This window comes from Panicum virgatum, chromosome 7N, assembly GCF_016808335.1.
Source record: "Panicum virgatum strain AP13 chromosome 7N, P.virgatum_v5, whole genome shotgun sequence".
NCBI classification, from domain to species: domain Eukaryota; kingdom Viridiplantae; phylum Streptophyta; class Magnoliopsida; order Poales; family Poaceae; genus Panicum; species Panicum virgatum.
The window spans coordinates 8879190-8903966 of NC_053151.1; the positions used below are offsets into that span (position 1 = coordinate 8879190).

The 24777-nt window shown below is 48.8% G+C and overlaps 1 pseudogene; it reads left to right on the forward strand.

Annotated features, from left to right (window-relative positions):
* Positions 1-4719: 4719 nt before the first annotated feature.
* LOC120680905 lies at positions 4720-13703 on the forward strand (annotated as a pseudogene).
* Positions 13704-24777: the final 11074 nt, after the last annotated feature.

The following is a 24777-nucleotide window of genomic DNA, read 5'->3' on the forward strand; positions in this document are numbered from 1 at the left end:
TAGTGGCCCCACCCGCGGGTTCGTACCTCTCCCGAGGTGGGCCCAGGGGCCACTGTCGGTACCCCAGGGCTGGGGTACTCCTTCTTGCTGTGTCTAGGCAAGAGCCTCGTAGTTATCCTTGACTACGCTCTGACAGCCAAGTAGCCGGATCCCTGTGGTCCGGAGCCCTACTCACCTGGCAACGTCACCGGACCCGTCCCAGCCTGGGAAAGGTCCGGTGACGCCACGTGTCCCGGAAAAGGAGGCGCTCAGCCAAAACAACCGGGGGCTCCGGACCTCCCACGGAGATCCAGACCCCCGCGGGATCCCGGACCCCTCGCAGGGTCCCGGACCCCCCATATATATTATCCCGACAGCCCGCCTGGGAGTGGTTCGGAGCCGCCACGTGTCTGCAAGCATAGACACGTATACGAGGCCGCTTGGCTTCCACGATAAGGCTCACCTGCCTACTGTATTCATTGCGGTAGGTGGACGTGTGCATTGCTATAGCAGGAACCGAGGCGATTCTTTGACCAGGATGCACTATTGATCGCGTGTTACCGAGACGCATAGTAGAACTGCTGGCGCCGCCCACGCCGTGCACGTCAGTCTGCTATGCCAATTGGATACGACGGCTCGACTTCGCCCATTATGATGCCTACACGATAGCCTCAACAGGCTACGCCGCAAGCTACGTTGCCCCAACGGGCGCCTTGCTGATGGGACAAGAGAAGACCCCTCTCGGTCAGAGGGTCAGCAGGGCAAAGAAGCGTATCGAAGAAGAGATTCTTAACCACTGTAGCCATTGAAGCACCCTGCGCAGTGTACTACACAATCACATTAGGCCCACCTGTTGGGGCCTCAACGTCCATGTATCCGTTCCCCTTGTCTATAAAAGGGGGGCGCCCGCTAGAAGCAAACTCAGGCCAAGTTGAGGCAGAGGATAGACTCTTATACTACCAAGAGCAATACTACTCCCAGTGAATGTAGGGTATTACGCTCCGGCGGCCCGAACCACTCTAGATCGTTGTGTTCTTGAGTTCTTGCCTTCAGAGTTAGACTAGCCCAATCGCCTAGTACTTCCCCGAGTACTCCCTCTCTGGGAATAGGCGGGTGCGTTCCGCCACCCGGCTGTGGGTACTCCTAAAAACCCGCGACAATGGATTATACATTTGTGATGATGGTTACATTGAATTATAATATATTTGCTCTATCAGGTGTGATCTAGTTGGTTTAGGCAAATATTATATTATAGTTAATCTATATAGAACCTGGAGCTAAAATATTGAAAATAAGGATCCACCTTTTAGATGTTTTTTCTGCAAAATAAACCACCAGCCAAATGCCTTGCATGTCTAGATATGTGGGCTAAGTATACCCAATAGTCGGGTATGTCTTGCTTAGTATTAGTTGCTTAGAGTTTGTTGTTTACCCTGTTTCAGGTTTAGGAGCTAATTAGGTGTCATATCGGTGGGCTCGATGTGGCGCCTTATCTTCACGTCTCGGTAGTTCTCGAATTATTTAGTTTGTTTTATTTATTCTCTAATAAAAATGCTCTGTAAGTTAGATTCTCTTTCGTGCTGTCATTTCTTTTGTAAATTTTAAATTTAAAGCTGTTTTGTAAAAGTCTTAGTTTTAATTACTATTTTTGTAAGATTTTATCATGCTGGTACTTTCTGCACTCGCCTTCGTGTGAGACTTCTGGTGTGTTTCGATCGGCCTGTGGGTTGGAAACAGCCTGTCAAGTTACACTTAATTAAGCTAATACGCCTGATGCGTTTAGATGATGGCGATTACGCTTAATTAAGCGTTTTAACTCAGCAGGTCTGTCACATTGGGCATGTCACCTTTTTAAGGGACTAAATGTTTGAAGCAACAGATTTAAGATGACAGCTGAGTGGAGCAGATTAGCTTCCTAAACGGGCCAAGCACCACGAGAACATATAGATGGCCCTCCTAATTATTTTTTAGGCCTCCAGAATCTTTGATTCGTTATCCTGCACAACCATTTTCAGATAGTAAAATTCTATTAATCATTTTTATGGAAAATAATTATAGCCTCTACTCACTGATCAGCCCAATCTATAGATCCATGCAGAATGCGTGAAGGCGGTGCACTTCATACATCACATACAAAAGGTCGCAGCATCAGTAAGGGAGGACCAGAGTTGGGTTGATCAAGTCCACAAACAAGATCCCTATCAAAAAAAAAAAGTCCACAAACAAGATCCATGGGTCATGCATAAGCTACGCCTCCTGGCCAGGGTACTGATGACTCTACCAGTACATCCATCAAAGTTATCATGGCCTGTTTGGTTTATCCTATCATAACATATCACACAATTTTCGAGAAAAAACTCTCACATGCATGGAGTACTAAACGAAGTTTATTTGTAAAACCTTTTTACGGATGGATGTAATTTTTCACGATGAATCTAATGATAGTAATTAATCGATGATTGGCTACAGTTATGCTACAGTAACCATCTTCTAATCGTGCGGTCAAATGCCTCATTATGTTCGTCTCGTGAAGTAGCGCAGGGCTGTGGAGTTAGTTTTGTAAATTACCTTTATTTAGTACCTCTAATTATTGGTCAAAATTTTTGTGCTACTTGTGTTAAACTAAACCAAACAGGGCCCATGTCCCTGGCCCGTCTCATGTCAGGGTTCCGTGCTTCGATGCCCCATACGGCCATATGATCGGAATCTAATAACTGATGACCTAAAACCTTCTATGGTTAAGTATAAAGGTGACACTGTTATATATTACTCAAATTATATGCAAGTTTGTGTTTGAAATGAAGTTGAAATGCAACCTCGGAGATGAAGCCATTGCCATTTGCAAGAGCACAACTAAAAACAACACTTGTTGCGAACAGAGTTAGACGTGGTTGTTTTCATCAAGGTAATTAGACAATGCATCACTCTAACCGCAGTTTCACCTCCGTCTCTGCACGTGAGTCCACCTCCGCCAGCATTTTGTTGCCCACATGATAGCGATGCTTCATCCCCTCACCTCCGCATCTACCAAACTATTCTCGTGTTCGTTGGTAAATACCACGCTGCCGAGCTCAAGGCAACTTGAGGGTAGCAAGCTATATCTTGATTCGGAGTAAACTTTGCAAGGATAGTTTTGCTACAGCATGCCTATTACCTACTAGAAGGTAATAGCTCAAACAAGTCATAGCTATTGATTTTTGGAGATTTATTAAATAATTAAATTACTAAAATAACAAGGAAAAGAAAAAAAATCACATTCGATGTCTACATATCCGGTAGATAGTATGCACTGATGCACCAACAATTGGTGCAGCCTTTCCATTTGACCGCAATACTGTGTGCAGCGTACTCCCTCCATCCCACAAATAATGGAACCTCCAAGATTGGGCACGGCAACCAAGATACGTGGAAAATTACCATAATACCCTCATGGATGTCAGCTTACCCCCTCCGTCCCGGTTTAAGTGCATTTGAAGAATTTAAAAAATGTCCCAAATAAATGCACGATACGAGGTTCTAGATGTTACAGCTGGTGGAGCAGGATACACGGGCCCATTCATTTTAGAAAACAACTCAGCACCCCTCCTACCAATTAAAAAAATCACTGCTTCCTCTCCGGCAGGTTCTGACTTCTTCCGCAGTCCACCTATCAATTAAAAATATTTCTAGTCACATTTATATAGAGGTAGAAACATCATTTCCTATCCATACTAAGGTTGCACTTCAAATTTTTAAGGGTTTTTTGTCTACAGGACACTTCGAAAAAGCTATCTTGTGCGCTGCACACTCTACTCGTTGAAATTGTCTGCAGACCACCATGAGTTGTAAATTTTGTGCGCTGCACATTGGTCCTATTAAACTACTCATTTGCAATCTAGAAGGGGAGAGAACGTGTCTTGAAAAGACTAAAATGCCCCTGGAAGAGTGAGGGTCCGGCGCGAGGGCGGGCCAGCGGCGGAGGAGACCGGTGGCGAGGCGCGGGCTAGCGGCGGCGAGGGTCTGCCGCGAGCCGCGGGCCAGCGGCGGCACAGACCGGCGGCGAGCCGCGGGCCAGCGGCGCGGGTGGCGACGCCGTCCCGAAACTCCGAGCGGTGGAGCGGGGGGCAACGTGGTCTCGAACGCGCAACCGGCGAAGCGCCGCCGTCGCGCGCCGAGGGTGGCGCAGACGCGCTGTTGGCGGGCCGCCGTCTTCGCGCAGCGGGGGCTGGGCCGGACGCGCGGCCGGCAAAGCGCCGGAGGATGGAGCGGACGCGCTGCCGGCGGGGCGCCGCCGTCGCGCGCGAAGGATGGGGTCGTCGCACGCGGTTCCGCTCCAGCGCCGCGCGCTCCTCGCGCCACCACTTCACGTTGCCGTAGGCGTCCACGTAGCTGCGCCGCGAGCTGCCAAGCCCGCCGCTGTTGCTGCTGAACGAGCTCCGCGCGCTCGCGTTGCTGTTGCACCGCTGCATCCGGCCGTTGTACCCACGGCCCCGCAGCTCCGGCAAGGGCTCCGAGAACGTGCGGTCCGCCGCGCCGGAGCGGCGCCCGGCGGCCCGGCGGTGGATCAGGCCCCAGAGGCTCCACGCCTTGCGCCACCACTGTGGTTTCTTCGCAGGGCCGTGGAACGCGGCGTCAAGGTTGGCGGAGAAGTCCTCGACGAGGGAGCTCGTGCTGAAGCGGTGGTGGTCGAGTAGGTCTTCGGCGTAGCGGAAGTGGTAGAACTCCGAGCTGCCCATTAGAGGAGACTCCCTCCCATTGGCAATGGCGGCCAACGCGGCCACTGGCACGGGCACCAAGCCAGCGCGCGTGCTCATGCGCAGTGCCCGAGTCGCCGCTGTAGCACCAGCTACAAGCCACCCGCCGCCGCAGTGGCCGCCGCCGGAGCATCCGCTGCAGCAGCGCCGCCCGCTGCCGGAGTGCTGGCGCCGCCCGCCCATGATCCCCTTCGAAGTTCCTCGCAAAATTTAAAGCAAATTGATGAGGAATTCACCTGGGAAGCAACCAAATCAAACGGATGGAGCAAACACTAATCTGTTGGTGGGAGCTCCCGGCGGTTGGAGGCAATCCGGCGGCGGGTGGCTTGCAGCGAGCCTCCGGCGGCGGGCACACCAGAATGAGCAAAGGCAGAGCACCCGTGAATGGATAGGGTAAGGTGATAAGGTTCCAGGGGCATTTTGGTCTTTCTACTCGACGTTCTCTCACCTCTCATGTTGTAAAAGAGTTGTTTAATATAGTTAATGTGACACGCATAAAATCAAATATTCAGAATGTGCTACACACTAATTTGGAGAGTGCGGTGTGCAGCACATAAAATCACATTTTCGGGGTGTGCCGTAGACAAATTTCTCAATTTTTAAATTGCATTTAAACTGAGATGGAGGGAGTACAGCGCTGGACTGAGGCTGAATGAGTACGGACGCCTTTTGTTATTTTATTATGGCAGATGATGGATCACGTGGCCACAGGCAGCTTCTAGATGGGCCGAGTGAGCCTGTGTTCATTTTCTTTTATATTTTTTGGACGGACACGTTGGCACTGCCACGCGCTGCACTGCTCTGATGCAACGTTGCCCTGCGCAAGGCACGAGGCACGACTGGCACACAGCACAGGTGGCGAGCATCGTGCAGCGCAAGGCATGAGGCGCATGTGGGCCGTGGAGGCACGAAGCACGAGACGCAGGTGGGCACGAGACGCGGGGCACACCAAGCACGAGGCGCAGGCGCGCGAAGCGCGAGGCGCGGGGCAGGCGGGTCCATCCCGTCCGGCCGGCTGGGTACGTAGGGTTGCACTATCCGCAGGGTACGTAGGGTTCGTAATTAACGCTGCCCAAAAATTTATCAGTATGATTTCTACTCCGTACTATTATAACGTAGTATTGCATAATATACTTGTGCAATAGTACGTGACAAAACGCAAAAAATACGTGACGTGATACATTACGTGTCGTTTAAAACAAGGTACGGGTGTTTAAATCTAGGGTAAAATTTTAGAGTGTCACATCGAATATTACGACCCTAATTTAAAATCTTAAAAAATAGACTAGCAACCAAATTAGTTACAGAAATAGAGACTAATTTTTTTAAGCATAATTAATCTATAATTAGCAAATATTTGTTGTAGCACCATATTGTTAAAATATACTCCCTCCGTCCTAGTTTAATTTCACATTTGTAGTTTAAAATTTGTCCCGAATTAATCAATCACATAAGCTTGAACGTGGCAGAAACGTACTCCCTCCATCACATAATAACTTTACTTCTACAATTCAAATGTGAAAGTTACTGTAGATGCAAAGTTCAACTACTATCACTGGTAGGAAAATCTTCTCTTGGACTCTCTTGTCTGCTACAGTTGAGAGAGGCGAATCGAGAGGTGCGCGTCCCCGCCGGCGGTGCCGGCAGTCTCCTCCGCCTCCGACGGCCCTCGGGGCGTCGCGAGGTGGCGGAGGCTGTTGGCCTCCGGCCGGCTGGCGATGGGGATGGTAGGTTAGGTCCTAGGTTTTCTAGGTTTGGCTTCCAGACGGCGATGGCGAGGTGACGGCGCCGGCGTCACGGCGGAAGGTGTGTTAGGCCTTGTACAGTTTTGCTCCTATCATATACGGAATAAATGTTTGGATACATGAAATATTAAATATAGACTAAAAAACTAATTATGCAACTAATTTACGAGACGAATTTTCTAAGCCTAATTAACTTATTTTTTGACAATGTAGTGCTACAGTAAACTTTTGCTAATCATAGATAAATTAGGCTTAAAAAATTTGTCTAGCGAAATATTTTCTATTTATGTATTTAGTTTTGTTTATAGTCTATTTTTAATATTCTATATTAATATCACAACATCAGATGTGACACCCTAAAATTTTTTCTCCAAGATTTAAACACCCATAAAAAGAGTCGTTATAGAACTCACGCGGATAGAATTAGATGGTGTTTAGATCCAGAGTTGCGATAGAATTAATATTCACATCTCGTGCAATGTTTATATCTTCAAATAATTATTATAAAATATATTTAACGATCTATCTAATAATATTAATTATATATCAGAAAAGTTAATATTTTTAATATATATTTTATCAAGATTAAAAATATTTTACTTCTAAAAAAATGAGAATAATATTTTTAATTGGACAAAGGGAGCAAATGAGATTAATGCTAATTGCTGTTTGCCCTGTTCGCTCCTTTTGTTGTTACTACAAGTTTAATGCTAGCTACCACTAGGCTGGTCTCACCGATCCTAAATTATAAGACCTTTAACTTTTTTAATCTAAGTTTAACCACTTATCTTATTTAAACATTTGTACAAAATATCACTTCTTTTATCGTTGCTTACTTTATTGATAAAAGTTCTTGAAGAATGACTTAAATTTAATTATGTTTGAATAAAATTTTTGAATAAGACGAGTGGTCAAACATGAGGTAATTTGGAATGGAGAAAGTAGTTGTCTGTGATTAGCGGAGCCTTGAACTAGGCCCGTTTGGATCTCTTCATTTTTTTGCCAGTTTTTAAGAATCTGGCTTTTTCAAAACAAACACCTCCGGTTTTTACTGTCATTTTTTTGCCAGATTTTTAAAAACTAGAAAGCTGTTGATACTCAGTTTTTACCTGTTTCTTGTGATCCATAGAGCAATAAATAAAGTCAGATTCTTAAAAACTCATGGATCGAAACGTCCCACCAGATTTTGCTCAGAATCCAAAATTTACAAACCAGAGGCAAAACCTAGGTTTGTTTTAAGAATCTGAAATTAGTCGCCTTAGCAGTCGCTAGGCCCGTGGTACTGAGGAGGCGGGCAGCTGGTGTCGATGAGCGGAGCCTTAAAGTTGTTTGCACTATACTCCCTCGTCCCAGTTTAATTGCACTTTTCTAGTTTAAAATTTATCCCGAATCAATCGATCACATTGGTCTGAACGTGGCAGAGGCGTACAACAGTGCAAAGATTTTTATTATTTTATTTTATCTTTCCGTGAAAGAGTCCAACAATGGTATATATTAAAAAAAGAAAGAAAACCCGACAGAGCTCTCGATTGTTCTCGTCGACTCGTTTATCCATTTCCCACCGAGGCTCCCTTGGCACCCCCGCACCACAAGATCGATCTTTGTTTTTTTTCTCGCTGTAAAATTGTGTTTGTTTTTCTCTCCTCTGAAATTGTGGCAGATGATGTCAGGCTCTTTATAGAGGCAGAAACATCATTTTACACGTCTTAGTTTGCGTACGCGATCAGAGAAATACAAATATGTTAGAACGGAGGGAGTAGATTTTAGTAGCGCCTGGACGTCCGGCGTGCGACACGCGCGCGGACGCCCCGCGCCTCCGCCCGCTGCCTGCTCTTTTATCCGTACCAATTAATTTGGCACACTATGGTCCCATTGATATATTACTTCCTTCCAAAATATAAGTATTTCTAGATTTGGTCAAAATCAAACTGATTCAACTTTTATCATCAATATTTTTATAAATAAATTATTTTAAATATAAACAATTATATATTATGATAATTACTTTCATAACAAATCTAGTAATATTATTTTTATCTTACAAATCTTTATAAATTATTTACTATTTATAATTAAAAGTGAATAAAATTAATTTTGATTAAATCTAAAAATACTTATATTCTGAGACGGAGCGAGTACTACGTATATTATTTCGCATGCTCATATCGGTTGCGTGCAGCTCCTGATGCCTCGCACGCACGCAGCTGTTGCGCTTGGCCATGCGCTGCTGCCGCTGTTGGAGTTGTTTGGTTTAGTAGCACAAATAGTATACGATATTCGAGAAAAGAATTTTACATGCATAGAGTATTAAATAAAGTTTATTTGTAAAATTTTTTCACGGATAGGTGTAACTTTTCGAAACGAATCTAATGACGGTAATTAATCGATGATTGGCTACAATAATGCTATAGTAACCAACCTCTAATCATGCGATCAAAGACCTCATTAGGTTCGTCTCGCGAAGTAGAGCAGTGTTGTGGAGTTAGTTTTGCAAACTACCTTCATTTAATACCCCTAATTATTGATTAAAATTTTTGTGCTACTTGTGCTACCTAGAACCAAACAGCCGTTGACGCCATGCGCTGCTGCACGTCGGCCAGACCCACCTGCTGCATCTCGCATCAAAGTTAGTCTCTCGGTAAACGAAAACGGCAATTAGGCCGCGTTTAGTTCGCAAAAACGGCGCGGAGGTCGCCCATGCTCCGCGGACCTCATCTGTGTGCAGCGTACTCCCTCCTCCCTCCGTCCCACAAATAATTGAACTTCTAAGATTGGGGGCAACCAAGACGCGTGGAAAATTACCATAATACCCTCATGGATGTCAGCTTACAGTGCTGGACTGAGGCTGAATGGTCTTGTTTGGTTGTATAGCGTGCTAGGAATAGTAACAATTTTGACCACTAATTACGGTGTCAAACAAAGTCAGTTTACAAAACCAATTTCAGAACCCCCGCGCTAGTTATCCTAAAGAATATAATGAGGCATTTGACCACGCGATTAGAGGATGGTTGCTGTAGCATCACTGTAGCTAATCATCGATTAATTATCGTCATTAGATTCGTCGCGAAAAGTTACACCCATCCCTAAAAGAATTTTACAAATAGTTTTCATTCAGTCCTTAATGCGGGAAAGATTCTTTTGTACCGCTAGGATTCTAGCGCGCTGCCAAACAAGGCCAATGAGTACGGACGACGACTACCTTTTGTTATTTTATTACGGCAGATGATGGATCACCTGGCCACAGGCAGCTTCTAGATGGGCCGAGTGCGCCTCGTAGTGCAGTCATCACATGTGGAGATGTTTGTGACCTTTCGAATTTTTTACCACAGCCTCGGCATACGATAACATGGCATCTCGACAAGTTTCGTGATTTTCAAACTTCGTTTCCTTTTTATTTAATTTCTTGGTCGTGTCTGGTGAACAAGATATTCGAAATTTCGGGTCTGTCCCAGGATACGGCCTCACCGTACATGAAATAATATGAATATCATTTTTCGAATCACGAAATTCCATGATTTCATGCATCTGCAGTTCAAATTTGAGTTGTATAAAAAATTCAACTAAATGAAATTAATTAAGAAAATATAGCAAAAGGTGTGAGAAATGTGCCAAATTTGAACATGTGGTTCAAGGTAATGTAAGAGGACTACCGGAAAAATTTTGGAGAAAAAAGAAAAAGAAAATCAAAATTCTTTGCGGAGAGCCAGATTCTGACACTCAGCAAAGCTTCGCTTTACCGAGTGTCAGTTTCTGGCTCTCGGCAAAGAAGACGGCTGGTGACGGCCGTTACCCTAGGTCCGAAGTTTGCCGAGAGTGAATCTTTGCCGAGTGTCCAGCACTCGATAAAGAATTTATTTGCTGAGTGCTATCCTTTGCCGAGTCTTCGACACTCGGCAAGAGGAATTTTGCCGAGTGTGTAGCTTTGCTGAGTGTTAGGCACTCGGCAAAGAAGCTTTTGCCGAGAGCTATTCTTTGCCGAGAGCCGGCACTCAGCAAATGAGCTCTTTGTCGAGTGCCCAACTTTTGACCCTCGACAAAGAGTCCGGCACTCGGCATTGAGGCCGTCTCTGGTAGTGATAGGTGGTTTCAGAGAGTTAATTCACCTAGAATACCATATAATCTAGGACAAATTTTAAATATTTCGATACCTTATATTTATGTAAAAGAATCAGGAAGCAGTATATTTAATAATCTAGCACCCACCACCCTACCCACCCACCCACACACACACACAACTCATCCAACAGGCATCTATATAAGATGGCACGCAGTTCAGTTAACATATGCAATCCAGCTAGTCAAGGAATCGTCAGTGCCTGAGCTGAAACCGGCCGGCGGCCTCCACCCAATACTAGCAAGATCAGTGGTAATAAGCCCGTATGTTTTATCTGTTTATTTATGTTTTCTGATATAATAACAACAGTACTTTAACCGTGCCTAGTTAGTCAGGAATTGCCATTTAATATAGGTTTATGACTTGTTTTGTACGTCAATAAATATACTTGTCAATATTGTAATTATCTGGCACACGCATTCATACCATCCAGGCCACAGAATATGGACATTAATTAATATTTACCTTGTTCCTGCGAATTTATATGTATGGTTTCTTTTGATTTTTTGTAAAAAAAATTAGTTTTCTTTTGATTTGATTTGTTTCGTTTTGGTACACATACGCATGTAAATAGGACGTACGACCTTCAAGGGGGAGAAGCTGCCGCCGCCGCTGGAGTGGACCTTTAATGTCGGAGAACACTCCGAAGACTTTGAGGAGTACATTCGTTTGCAGCGAGATCAACTGACGGACCCTGATAACCAAGATCCGCCATTAGCGAACCATCCGAACCTCCACCTGCTCCGGCGGACCACAAGACGGGAGCCCAGGCGGTGGCTTCACCTTAGGATGGTGACCGACAACGACGAGATCATTGTGTGGATCCGCACCGACAACCTCTACGTCGTCGGCTTCGAGCAGGTGCGAGGGGGAAGGAGGTACGAGACGAACCCCGACGATGATTCTAAGGAGGAGAACAAAAGGGATAAAGAGAAGAAAGCCAAAAAGAAGAAAGAAAAAGGGGGCCAGGCGCAACAGCAACGCCAGCCACTGATACCGGGTGCGACATTCCTCGGATTTGGTGGCGGGTACGGCGACCTCGGTGAGCTGCAGTCGTTGGTAAGTTAATTTCTTTCATGCTTGTCTTGTTTGAGAGGCTGGCTGAGATGGCAGCACTTACATGAGATGCAACACCTCCCCAGGAGGATCCGACGCCGGGTAGCAGTAGCAGGCCATCACAGGAGTTTGGGTGGCAGCAGCTGGCGGATGCCATCCGCGGTTTGGCCACGTACACGCGGGAGGCGCCCGGGAATGTTCGACGCTGGCTTCGAACCATCGTCGTCACCGTGAGCGAGTCCCTCAGGCTACACAACGTCTGCCAGCATATCGGCCAGCTTCTGCGGGATTACACGAGCGGGTGGCTGACCCAACGCTTGATCGACTGCATCCATGACTGGGACGATCTCTCGGCGTGTGTGATTGCTAGCGCCACCGATCCGGAAGGCGACGCTCGTGGGCGGTACAGCCAACTGAGTCACATCTGTGAAAACACCGACGAGGCTTGTACGCTTGTGGCCATCCTCAAAACTGGTACTGATCCCGACGAAGACGACAAGGACAAGCCAGGCCCGAGCCACCGCCGTCCCAAGCGTGAGGCCGCCGCCGTCGACGGAGACGTCCCCGGCCTGCGGGGGCTAACCTTCGTCGAGATCTTCTCGGCGGTCGTGCAACTCCGGGGCAGAATGTCGGTCCAAAACCAGGAGAGTCGGCCCAACCGGGCACACACCCGGGAAAATCCTACTACACCCCAAAAGTTAGTCCAAAAGGTGAGTGACTCCCCCCACTTTTTAAGTTGGTTCAACTCTCCCCCCACAACTAATGTGAGACTAATCCCAACAATCTCCCTCGTCACACATTGATGCCACCCTCAGCACCGACGGGGTCCCACACTCCCACACTCACACAGCCCACCAGTGACCAGTCCGACACACGGGCCTCACACCCGCAGGTCCACCACTGACCGGCTCGACACACGAGCACACACGGGCCTCACACCTACGGGTCCACTGAGCTTCGGGTCTACACCACCCGAGTGTGCACGGGCACAGGAGATTGCGGACCCAGTTCTGATACCAATTGTCGGCCCAAAACCAGGAGAGTCGGCCCAACCGGGCACACACCCGGGGAAATCCTACTACACCCCAAAAGTTAGCCCAAGAGGTGAGTGACTCCCCCCACTTTTTAAGTTGGTTCAACTCTCCCCCCACAACCAATGTGAGACTAATCCCAACACAGCAGCAGCAGCACGTTGATGAACAGGAACCTACAGCTGTACGGGCACATCGCCATCGACGACGGCCTCGGCTCGGGTTCTTCTCAGCTGCTCTTTATGCGTGGCCGCTCCAACGCCCTGCCGAGTGCTGACGGCCGCGTCCAGCTCACCGGCCCGGCGAGGGCGGTGTGGGGATACGGTGAGATCGTCATGCGCGTCGACCTCATGGACGCCATCCCGGGCTTCGTCGCCGACATGACGCCCGACGACGAGATCGGCTCGGGGAAGCTGGTATGGAACACGTACGACACGCCGGCGATGGTCTACGACGAGGTGGAGTACGTGTTCGTGGGGGTGTCGGGCAATGTCAACGTCCGCTGCGCCGTCATCACCAACGCCGTTGTGGCCACCGTGGTGCTCAGGAGGCGCACCGGCACCAGCAGCGGACACAAAATCGACGTCTACGGCACCGTCTCCGCCGCCACGGCCATGTTCGGCCCACAGGATAAGGTCACCCTCTTCGACAGGCAGTGGAAGGACGCCGTCTCCGTGGGGACCAACGACGACGTCCCGCTGCTGAGGAACGTCGTCGTCGTGCCGCTCCGTTCGGCTCTCACGATATGCGCCGATCTGTGGACCAGGGCCCAAGTCGCGGACATGTCGGCTGACGACCGGATCTCATCCGGGCCTGTGGCTGTGTTTCTGTCCATTCGGCGGCGGCGACCTCGAGGTGTCCGTCACCTGGTCGCTCAACTAACTAGATCGATCCCTGCTTGCTTATAAATGTCTGAATAATAAACCGGGTGTGCGTCACCTGATCGTTTTTTTTCCTTTTTCATCTTGTTGTTGCTTGCTTGTGTGCTACATGCATCCTTCCATAATCCATTCATATGCATTAATAATTGGTCCATCCATCCATCCTTAAGTACTCTTATAGTCTTTCAAAACCACTCTTGCTTTGTAAAGAGGGCACCATATCTCAGTTCTATAGGGGCATTCTGAAGGTCAAAGAGGATTTTAGATGTGGAGCTGTGTTCAAAGTTGATCAATAGTGGAGAAATGGTTCGGTTTTAGGAGGATGATGTCTGGATAGATAACACATGTTTAAGGATCAGATTTCCGAAACTTTTTTAATGCTGTAGAAATAAAACTGGAATGGAGAACTTTGTCACGTATCAGACCACAATACTCGTCAAATGGGTGAGTGGGCTTTCAGCCCAAGTCAATCAAGATGCCTTAAACTACAAAAGAAAGAGTCGGCTTTGCGGCCCAAGTCAACCAAAATGTCTTAAGAAAGCTACAGCAATGGTAGAGGCACCACCCCACATCTTCACATCCGGATTTTGAACCAACGGTTACAAGCCAGTGAAAGTGATCGGGTGCTCTAGCCTATGAGGGGGAGGGGGTGAATTAGACACTCTAAAAACTTAGACTTTTGGCTCCAACTAGTTTGCACAAAACTTAAATTAAAACATGCTATCTAGATGTGCAACTAGGTTGTTCTAGTGTGAAAACCCCTATCCCAAAAGAGTTTAGCAACTTATAGCATTTCCTATCAAGAAACTATTCTATGAAAGTAATGACACACAAATTGCTAGTATGAAATGCGGAAGCTTAAAGAGCGGGATAGGAAATAGCAAACTCTTGACGCGGGTGTTTATCCCGTGGTTCGGTTAGCCACAAAGGCACACCTACATCCACGTTGTTGTAGCACTCACTAAGAGTATTTCTACTCGGTCACCAAGTCTCTTCCGTGAACACAATTACGGTCACCTTGGCCCCGGGTTCCACTAAGGAGCTTCTCCACAAAGGATGGGGGTCTCCACGTCCCCCGCACAAAGATGTCGTCGCCGCTCCACACCAAGTCGGAGGGTCGATGACTGTTGCCGGCGAGCTTCACGCTCGAAGGTGCCTGGCGTACCAAGCTCTTATTTTGGTTCGCTAATGAACCACAGCACAAAGGCTCTAAGCCTTGCAAACTCACTCACTAAGAGCTAATCCTTTACACAACACTATCAAAGTGTGCTAAGGGCTAAGGATATGATCTTGATGCTTTTGTATGGCTTGGAGATGTTCTTGGGTATGTGTGGGATGTCCAGCAACTCCAGCTCACTTCAAATGGCCGGGGTGAGGCGTATATATAGGCCACCAAGTCTTGTAGCCGTTGCTCCAATGGTTAGCTGAAAATCTGCGTATCACCGGAAGAACCGATGCCTCTGGCAGGGGTAGCATCGGTTCTTCCGGTCACTCATAAACCGAAGTAGTCGTTGAGGTCCTGACAGCTGATGCAGTGACCACCGGTTGAACCGATGCTTTGTTCCGATGCATCACCGGTACATCCAGTGCTTAAGAATCTTCTCCTGGACGCTGACGTCATTGCACCGACGCAATACTCCAATGCACCGTCGGTTGAACCAGGTGCTGAAGAAACTTCTCCTGGGCACTTGACATTGTCTCTGGAACATAGGACGCCCAATGCACCGATGCCCCTTTTTGACCCGTCGGTTCATCCGGTGCTCATAAGCTGACTTGGCTTCGATTCCCTTTTGTCATGGCGTCGGTTCTTCCGACTACCATCGGATGCACCGATACCTTTGGGCCTTGCTATGCCTATCTTCTCTTTCTCTTTGTCATCATTTGAACCTAAAACCCTGAGAATGGTCATCTTAATAATCATGTTAGTCCAAGTGTTGTGTTGTCATTCGATCACCAAAATCACTCGAAATGGCATAAATGGTGCCATGTTCGTTACAGCCAGCAGTGTTGAAAAATACACATCACTGACCGTTTTTATAAACCAAATACACATCATTGCTGGTTTTTTTAAACTGACAGTGATGTGGTTTTTAGAAATCCAAACAACGAGGCACAAAGTCAATTTCTTATAAACCGACAGTGATGTGGTTTTTAGAAATCCAAACAACGAGCCACAAGGTCAATTTCTCAAATCTCTAACCTCTCCTTCGCGCGATTTTTCAATTTTTTGCGCGCTTCGCTGCCGCCATGATTTGGACCTATAACCTCTCCCTCACGCACCTCTGTAAGGATCACCGGGGTGTCCGACCCTAGAGGGGGAGGGGGTGAATAGGGTCGCTAATCGCTTTTTAACCTAGGGCTCAATCTAATTGCATAAGACAAACCTAACCCGTCCTACACATACTAGTTATGACTAAGGTTTATCTATACTACCCTCTACTTACCCCAAAAGACTTGCAACCTATAGCCAAACCTAATCAAACTAACTAGGAAAGTAAAGGTAAGCAAGAAAGAGTAAATGCGGAAACGTAATGCGGTAAGTAAAGCGGTAAGGGAGAGGATATGCAAACTCCCGTGAAGACACCAAGACACACGATTTAACATGGTTCGGTTAGGACACCAAAGTCCCTCCCTACGTCCACGGCCACTTGTCCAACATGAACAAGTGTGATACCGAGTCTGTTCGCTCGATCACTGTCTTGCCACGCCTCCAAGGCTCCCGACAAGCAAAGGCTAAGTGACGCTAAGTCACAAAGACGAGGTCACCGCCACCGTCTATCTCGAAGCATCACCACGGCACCGTCTTCACTATCTTGGAGCTTTAACACCAAGTAGGGGCCTCCTTCCCCGCACAAAGTGTCGTTGCCACTCCACACCAAGTCGGAGGGTCACACGACGAGTACACAAGGTGCTTGCCGCAGTAAGGCTTTCTCTCAAGCTAGTTCTCTCAAGAACTAAGCCTAAACAAGCACTATGCACTCTCACAAGTGTGCTTAAGCCTATATGATGTACAATGAAGCTCTATGGTGGTTGGAGATGATCTTTAGCTCTTGTATACTTTCTTGAACTCCAGCACTATCAAATGACCCGGCCTTGGGGGTATATATAGGCAGCACAAGCAAATATAGCCGTTGGAGAAAAGCTGCCAGAAATGTGCTTAACGCCGGTTAATCCGACGTGCCCCAAAAGTCATCATCGGTTCAACCGGTGTATGTAAACTGCCACTTGAAAAACTAGCCGTTAGCAATTAACCGGTGTATCGCCGGTTTAACCGATGCAATCAACCGGTGTATGTAAAATTTGCGTCGGTTTAACCGGTGATTGTAACTTCTTCACGTTCCTCCAAAAATCACCTCTCTGGACAACTGAACCGATGCATCGTCGGTTCAACCGGTGTATGTAATTTCCTCGGTCTTCATCTGCCAATGCATCGACGTATATAACTTCCGTAGCGTCGGTTCATCCGGTGTAAAACCCTAGCCCGCAGACCTTCTCTGTGATTGCACCGGTGAGTTCATTTTGCCCTACGTCGGTTTAACCGATGATAGCAAAATGCCTCAATTCTTGTCTTTTGGACCGAAGAGCTTTCAGGGCGCTGCCCTGAGACCCGCGAGGGGCGGCTCCCCCTCGACCCCCGTCTGCTAACCGGGTAGCGGAACCCCCATAGGGGCGGCCCTTCGGGCCTAGCTTCGCCTATCTTCTCTTTGTCATCACTTGAACCTAAAAGCCTGGGAATGTTTATTTAACAATGATATTAGTCCAAGTGTTGTGTGTGTCATCAATCGCCAAAACATTATATTGAAATATGGCATGAGAGGCCATTTTCGCTATAACCTCCTCCTTTAACCAGTCCACCTCACTCTCACTTATGTCCATATTAGATTTCTTTTCTCCATGTATTTTACAAAACTGATGGAAAAATAAATGTTTGAGGGTCTAAATGATTTCAAATGAACAAGTGATCAACTATAAAGTTGTATAAGTTTTTGAGATCTACAACTTCTGTTTAGAGTGTTTCTCTGTCCGAGACCGTTTGAAAAATTCAAATTTCAAATGTTCGAAATTTAGAAGTAATTATCCTCAACTAGATGATTTTAAATAAAAAAGTTATCAACTACAAAGTTGCATAATTTTTTGAGATTTACAACTTTTGTTTAGAGTTTTTCTCAGTCTGAGGTCGTTTAAAAAAATTCAAATTCAAATTTTCAAATTCAGTCTAAGATGAAGACGGAGATAGCGTGATATGTTGCTCATTGTGATGTCTGTGGGAGTAAAAGCTGATCATCTACGACCCGCTGGACAACTCCAACCTTTAGCTATTCCCGGATGGAAATGGGAAAAGATAAGTATGGACTTATAGATGGCCAAACAGGCCGGGCCTACTGGGCCGGCCTGAAGCCCGTGACTATGGCCCGGAACGAAGCACAGCCTAGTATCTCGTGCCGTGCCTGGGCCAGGGGGGGCGTCGGGTGGCACGGCACGGCCCGATAAACGGTCGGTCCGACGCGGCCCGGATGGCCCGGCTCGGCAGCGGCCCGACACGAGGCCTGTATATAAGCCGCCGCACCCTCCCCCGACGGGCGAAACCTTAACCCTAATCATTTTCCCTCCGCCCCGCCGCCTCTCACCCTCTCGGCTCTCGGCCTCTCGCCTCTCGCCTCTCCCTCCGCCCTCCGGCCTCGCCGCCGCCCACCGGCCTCCATGGCTCTGACGCAGCGGCGCTCTGCCGCTTGCCCCCTCCCCTCTCCACCTCTCCGGTGCTGCGGCGCTCCACCCGTCGCCGGCTCATCCCTCCCCTCTCCACCTCTCCAGCTGTCCGTCTCCGGCGACGGTGACTCGGCGAGCCTCTCTTGGCTCAGAGTCTCCTCGCCTTCTCACCATGTTGGTGAACGCACCACACTCGCCTTCCTTGCTTCCTCATCATCGCTGGAGTACTCGCTTCCTCGCCGTGCGCTCATCATCCTCTTCATCCCCGGCTCGTCGGCATCGTCATCAACTCCGGCTCCGGGCTCCACACGCAAGGTATTCATCTTTCCTTCCCGGCTTCCCCTCTCGCTCTAGCCTCTAGATCTAGGTATTCTTGAACTGTGTATTGTCTTTGTAGCACGTGAGGAATGGTGCCGTCGGTGATGGATGACGACCCGACGTCCACGAACCATGAGCTATACCTCTATGGGCTTCCCGGCGCGGATGACGACGACGTCCGCGAGGACGCCGAAGCCTTGGGCTTTGGCGGGAGCAGAGATGCTCCTGTCGAGGTCGGCGATGGCAATGCAGGTGAGGAAGGCAGTGCGGCGCGTTCACCGAGTCCGGCAGCGAGCACTAGCAGCACTGGTAAAGGCGGTGCGAGGTCTTGCAGATCTGGTGTTTGGCAGCACTTTGAACCCTTCTACCGCAGTGAGAATGGTAAGAAAGTGAGGTATGATGCTAAATGCAATGTGTGTCATAAGGAATTGTCTGGTAAGGGCAATGCTGGCACTAGCCACTTGTCTTGGCATGCAGACTCTTGTTGGAAGAAAGCTTGCCATGCTAGTAGGGTTCAATCATTGCTTCATTACAATCTAGATGGCTCTATCCGGTCCTGGGAGTATGATCCTGATGTAACGACCCGAATTCCCGAGAGGAGAACCCGAATCCATGTATCATCTTGATAGTTCCTAGATCAGTAGCTATCACATACAGAACTCATTTCAATTGGATATCACAGACATACAATGTTGAAAATCATTACATGGATTTATTTATTACATAGCCCAGAGGGTTGTGGTACGAAAATCAGAGTACAAGCCATTTGGGCTAAAGGAAAACAAACAGAAGTCAGAAGCAGTAGCTAGTCTTCTAGGCATCCTTCATCTTGATGTCTTTATCTTGATGTCTTCTCTCCACAGGCAAAACTCGAGCGTAGCACGAACCGTCCTTAGCTTCATCCTTCGTCTTCGAGCTTGATCCGCGAGTCAGAACCAGCATCTACCAGACTATCCCCAAGGACGGGATAGGTTCACGTTACCATCCGTATGCAAGCTTTAAGTGGATGCAAAAAGGTATAAAAGTAGCCAATGGATAGGCTATGGTTTTTCCTATGCTAGCAAGTATACAATCCCTTGACGCGGGCCATTTCGACATCCCGGACACCCAGCCAGCTTTTGTCTCTCAAAACCCATCCCAGGTCGGTGCAAGAAAATCCTGCTCCCTACACCTCATCTGACTCCACAGGGGGAAGTGGACTAGAGGGAGGTAGAAATCTCAGGGTACACTAAACTAGATGAAGTAACAGAAGAGTAGGAATGTACATGACCGAGTACACGGCTATACATATAGTTTTTACCCTGCAGGGGTTGTACACCTGTACCCACTCGCCCCGACGCCCACCAGGAGCGACCTGACTGACCTCGAGGCACCGGTCTACTGAGAACGAGACTAACCGCTATGGCACCATCCTGTTCCCCCAGGTTGGGATGCATCCTCACGCAAGCGGTCGCCCTGGAGTTGTGAGGCTCTCCCCTTGCCATTCAGAGTTCTACCAAGGCCAGTGCCACCCCAGCACCCTGGCCTCCCCCGCACAATGATCCCATCCTACTAATAGGTCTGGTGTCGTGAATAGCCAGCTCGGACCGGGTCTACCCGCATAGTGGTTAAGTGGCGTGCACGTTTACAAAGTCCCACAAATCATAGTTACGACATATGTCCTCATGAGCCGGGGCAAGCATCTTCTTACGTAGTCCTCCACAGGTGGCCCATAGGGTGTGCCCAATCCACATCCCTGGCCAGTCGCTCACCCCCGCTGAAAAGCCCTATCACTGGCTCCTCACATGGTGAATCTTCAAGCATGCCAAGACTATCATATCACGGAATCCCATACCCAATCACTCTCATAGTAGCCAAAGCATTAAAGAATCAATCAAGGTATCATAGGTATGCAAGGAATACAGTAAACAAGTAGGCCATGCAGGCTCATCTCACATACATAATTAAAGCAATAGCAATTCTAGCAAGCAATGCCTAATAGGAATTCAAGTTATAGATGGGCGTGAACCTGGTATCTTTCCATAGTACTCCTGAGTCTCCTGGGGCTTCTGGTCTCCAGGTACGTCCTTCTGGATCCTCTGATCATCTGGGACGTCGGTCGACTTCTCCTCATAGGGACCTAATCGTAATTACATATAACTATAGGGACCAAAGTGCAAGAATGCACAAAACTATACAAATGAGATCCAACTCTCAACAAAACCTACTCTAACGTATAGATCATGATTTTAGAAGAATTATGAAACTAGTTTCATAATTTTCGGAGCTCCGGTTGATTTATTATGAATTTTCGAAGATTAAAACAATTTTCTAGAATTAATAAATGATTTTTGGAAAAAGAAAAACACACAGCACGCCATGTGGCAGCACTAGGGAGCGCCACGTGGCATGATGACGTCAGCATGACATCATCATTATGTCACCCAGGGGGTCGGGTCTTGCTGACGTCAGCTGGGCCCATGCTGACGTCAGCGTTGACTAGTCAACATTGACCGTTGACTGGTCAATGGGTCCACGGGTCAGTGAGCCCCACATGTCAGTGACTGTGTCTCACCGACAGGTGGGACCCATGTGTCAAGTTCGGAAAAGAAAAGGGGCTACTGCGCACCTTGGGTTAAACGGGTCGAAAGCTTGAGGTGGTTTTGTTTTCGCCCAAAACGAGCTGGGTTCAGCTTAGCTAAAAAAAGAAAAAGGCTGGCCCGGTTTGGGCCGGATTCGGCCTGGCTCAGTCTGGTCCAGGGCCCATCTCCTTTCCTCCTCTCTTATTCTTTTCCTCCCGCGGCTAACGGCGACGGTACCTGGCGGCGGCGACGACTGCGGGGTTCTTCCGGTGGTGACGACGACGGCGGAGTGGTCCTTCGGCGAGCAGAGGTAGGGCAAGTCCAAGCACAAGCGCGTACGCGTGGGTGTCTGGGGAGCTAGGGCCATGGTGGCAGCTAGATTGGGCGACAGCGGGGAGACGACAAGGTGGCGGCGGAGCAGGGCAACGGTGACGGCCAAAGGGCACAGCGCCGGAGCCCAGGGTGTGGTCACGACTACGGCGGCGAGGTGGTGTGTCGGCTAGGCCAAGGACCTGGCCGGTGTGCACGTGCACCCACAGAGTGCCACACCGCGAAGTCGCGCGACACGCACGGCGACCGGGTCCGTGGTGAGGTCAAGGCGACACGAAGCACAAGACGACTTGGCCTAGGTGGCGGTGGCTCGGTCAGTGCCAGGGTAGGGCAAAGGCCTGGCCCAGAGCACCAACACGCGTGCGCATGCATGCACATCGAGGCCGCGGCGGCGGCGAGCAAGGCCCAAGGGCGCAGCTCAACAGCAACACAGCAAGACGTGGCGCAGGTCACGGGCACGGCAAGGCAACTTTGTGGCTGGCCTAGACAACAGCGTGCTCATGCACAGAAAGCCGCGGCACGGACACAATGAATGCGCGGTGCTCCGGCGAGGCCGGTCCGCGGCGGCGCTCAGCTGCAGCAAGGGTTCACGGGCAACGGCAGGGCCGAGAGGTGGCAAGGCGGTGAGCGCGCGGTCAGCCGGAAAAGTGGGGCTTTCGGCCTGAGCAAGCACTTGTGCACGTTGTAGTGTGGTCATGGTGCGGCGTGCGTGCAGCCGAGCCGAAAGGCTTGGCCTTCTGTTGGCGGGGGCGTGTGCGCGACGAGGCACGCCAAGAGTAGCGCCAAGGTGGGCATGGCTAAAGTGAGGTCACGGTCGGGCTACAAAGGTAAAGGTTGCCTTTGGCCGGCGATCCATGCCCGCGCGTCGGTGCGTGGCCGTGGCATGCCGGCGGCGAGCAGGAGTCAGGGCCGGGGCTCGGCTAGGTTGGGAACGCACTCACGCGCAACCTCCTGGCACCCCAGGGTCGCAGCGTGGCCGCGCCGCGCACGGGCACTTGTGCTTTGGGCCGCGGCGATGGCTTGGCGGCATGAAACAGGTGACGGCGGCCGGGGTTTTGGATGTGCACAGACGTCGGCTCTTGCAGAAAAGGTAGGTCGGGGGCCTACGGCGACTATGGAGGTTCCTCAGCGCACACACAGCGGCTGGATAGCAAAGCAAGAAGAGGGAGCGAGTGGGTACGGCGGCGGCTCGCCGGTCGGGCTCAAGGGCGTGTGCGCGATGTGGTGGTGAGGTGCGGCCGTGACGAGCCATTGCTGTGCAGGCAGTGCGGGAACGGCAGCGTAGTCGATCGTGGGCGCCGGCGTGACGGAGCTCCGGCGATGGCGTCCCCAGTGGCGATGGGACCTCCTCCTCAGCGCTTGGAGGCTGCAGCGGCAGCTCTGCTCCTTGCGGCCGATGGCGTAGAGCCCCTCCTCTTCTCCCCCTTCTTCTCCTCATCTGTTTCTTCACTTGACAGCTGTTGACGCTCCTTAGCGCCCCGATTTGTATACCGCAAGCGCACGGTTCGTGTAGCTTTTCCCTTAGAGTATTCCCCCAAGGTTTATCAATCCGTGGATCGACAAAGAACTACCTAAGGTTTTCCATCTAATCTAACAGATCTATCCTAACATGAAGCATTGATTGCATATAAAGGGTAAACCTTTAATAGATATGAGTGATATGTAAAGGTTGATCTCATCCATGAATATAGGCGTAACCATAGCAAAACTAGAGACATGACTAGGCCTATCGTCATCTAGTTGTAGTTAAAGCTAACAAGCAAATAAGTCATGCAACTCAATCAAAAGCGTCATTAAACCCAAAATCTCCAATCCGATCCCTCGATACTCCGCCTACTCAGTGGGAACGGCCTGTCACGACACCCCCCTTTGAACGAAATACCCTGAAGCAAGTCGAACCCCCTTTGGTAGTTCCGCCATGAACCTCTAGCCACCATGACTACAAGATCATGCTAAGAGATCTATATCGATAATAGATCTAGGATGAAGCAAACCCAAAGAAAAGAACGAAATCGAAAGAGAGAACATGGTTGCTAAAAGATTCGGAAGACATGATTATCATTACTCACATAATAGATTCGTTTGGATCATCACCACCGAGTACATACCATTGACGACTCCAACTAGCTCATGAACTCCACCATGGCACGACCACGCAGGGAGGCCATGGCTTCTAGGGGTGGCCTAAGCCATCTCCTAGACAACTTCGAAGACTTGCAGTGGCCGTCGTCTCCCTCTGGTCTTGGCCCTAGGTTTCCGTTGAGTTCTGGGTGGATGGATACCCCGAGGAAGCCACCAGTCGAAGGGGAGGCCGAACCGCCTCAGAAACGGGCTGGGCCGGCCGGCCCCATGGGCCTAGGCCGGCCGGCCTACCCCCTTTCGGGCTCGCCTTGGTCTCATTTTTCACGTGTAGACTCCTCGCATCTTCTAGAGTTTATGTCCTTCACGATTGCACCCCTTTGGACGTCGTTATCTTGAAGATATCTTCGAGGAAAGGATGGGATAGGGAATCCTTCCTTAAATTTTCATTTGCTTTGCTTAATCCCGAAGTATCTTGATCTCATCTTCGTGGGCTTGGTTCTTTGGGCTCTCTTGGAGGATGGATGTGCATGAATGGGTTTCGAATCAACATGGGCTTTGGTCCTTCCTTTGGGCTTTGGCCTTCGTCTTTCTCCGTGTTAGCGCTCGATCATGGGCCTCGTTATTTCATGCTCCAAAATAGGCCAAAAACCTACAAAAACGAAGTTCCTCCAAAATATATGTGCAAGTATGAAAATGACCAATAATTAGGCTGGGGTTAGGACGGTTAGTGACTTTGATATTAAATTCATGCCATTATATAGGATAAACAAGGGATAAAATGGGTACTTAAGGAGCGCCAACATTCCTCCCATGTTTAAACCTTGCTCGTCCTCGAGTAAGTCCAGGAGCTTTGATTATAAAGAAATCAGCATTGCCCCACACTATCCTCTCTGCATTTAGTCATACATAACAAGACATATTGCTCTCTCAAGTATTTAGCATTCAAGTTCATGTTGTGACCGGTTACTTTTTCATTATGGAAGATAGATTAGCAATTAAAGAACAAGCCACAATAATAAATAAATGCAATGCTCTCAAACTTAAGCGAACTTCAAACCTTTACCTTGTTTCATCATGAAGAGTTTTCAAAAGAATGCATATCAAACATAAGTGAGATTCTCTTGCAAAAGATCATGGAAATACTCATCTCATCAAGTCACTCAAGCCTACATTAGATTGTCTTCAACCTATTCTACTCATATATAAAAGTGGAAGGCTTATGTGGAGCTTGGTAGGTAAA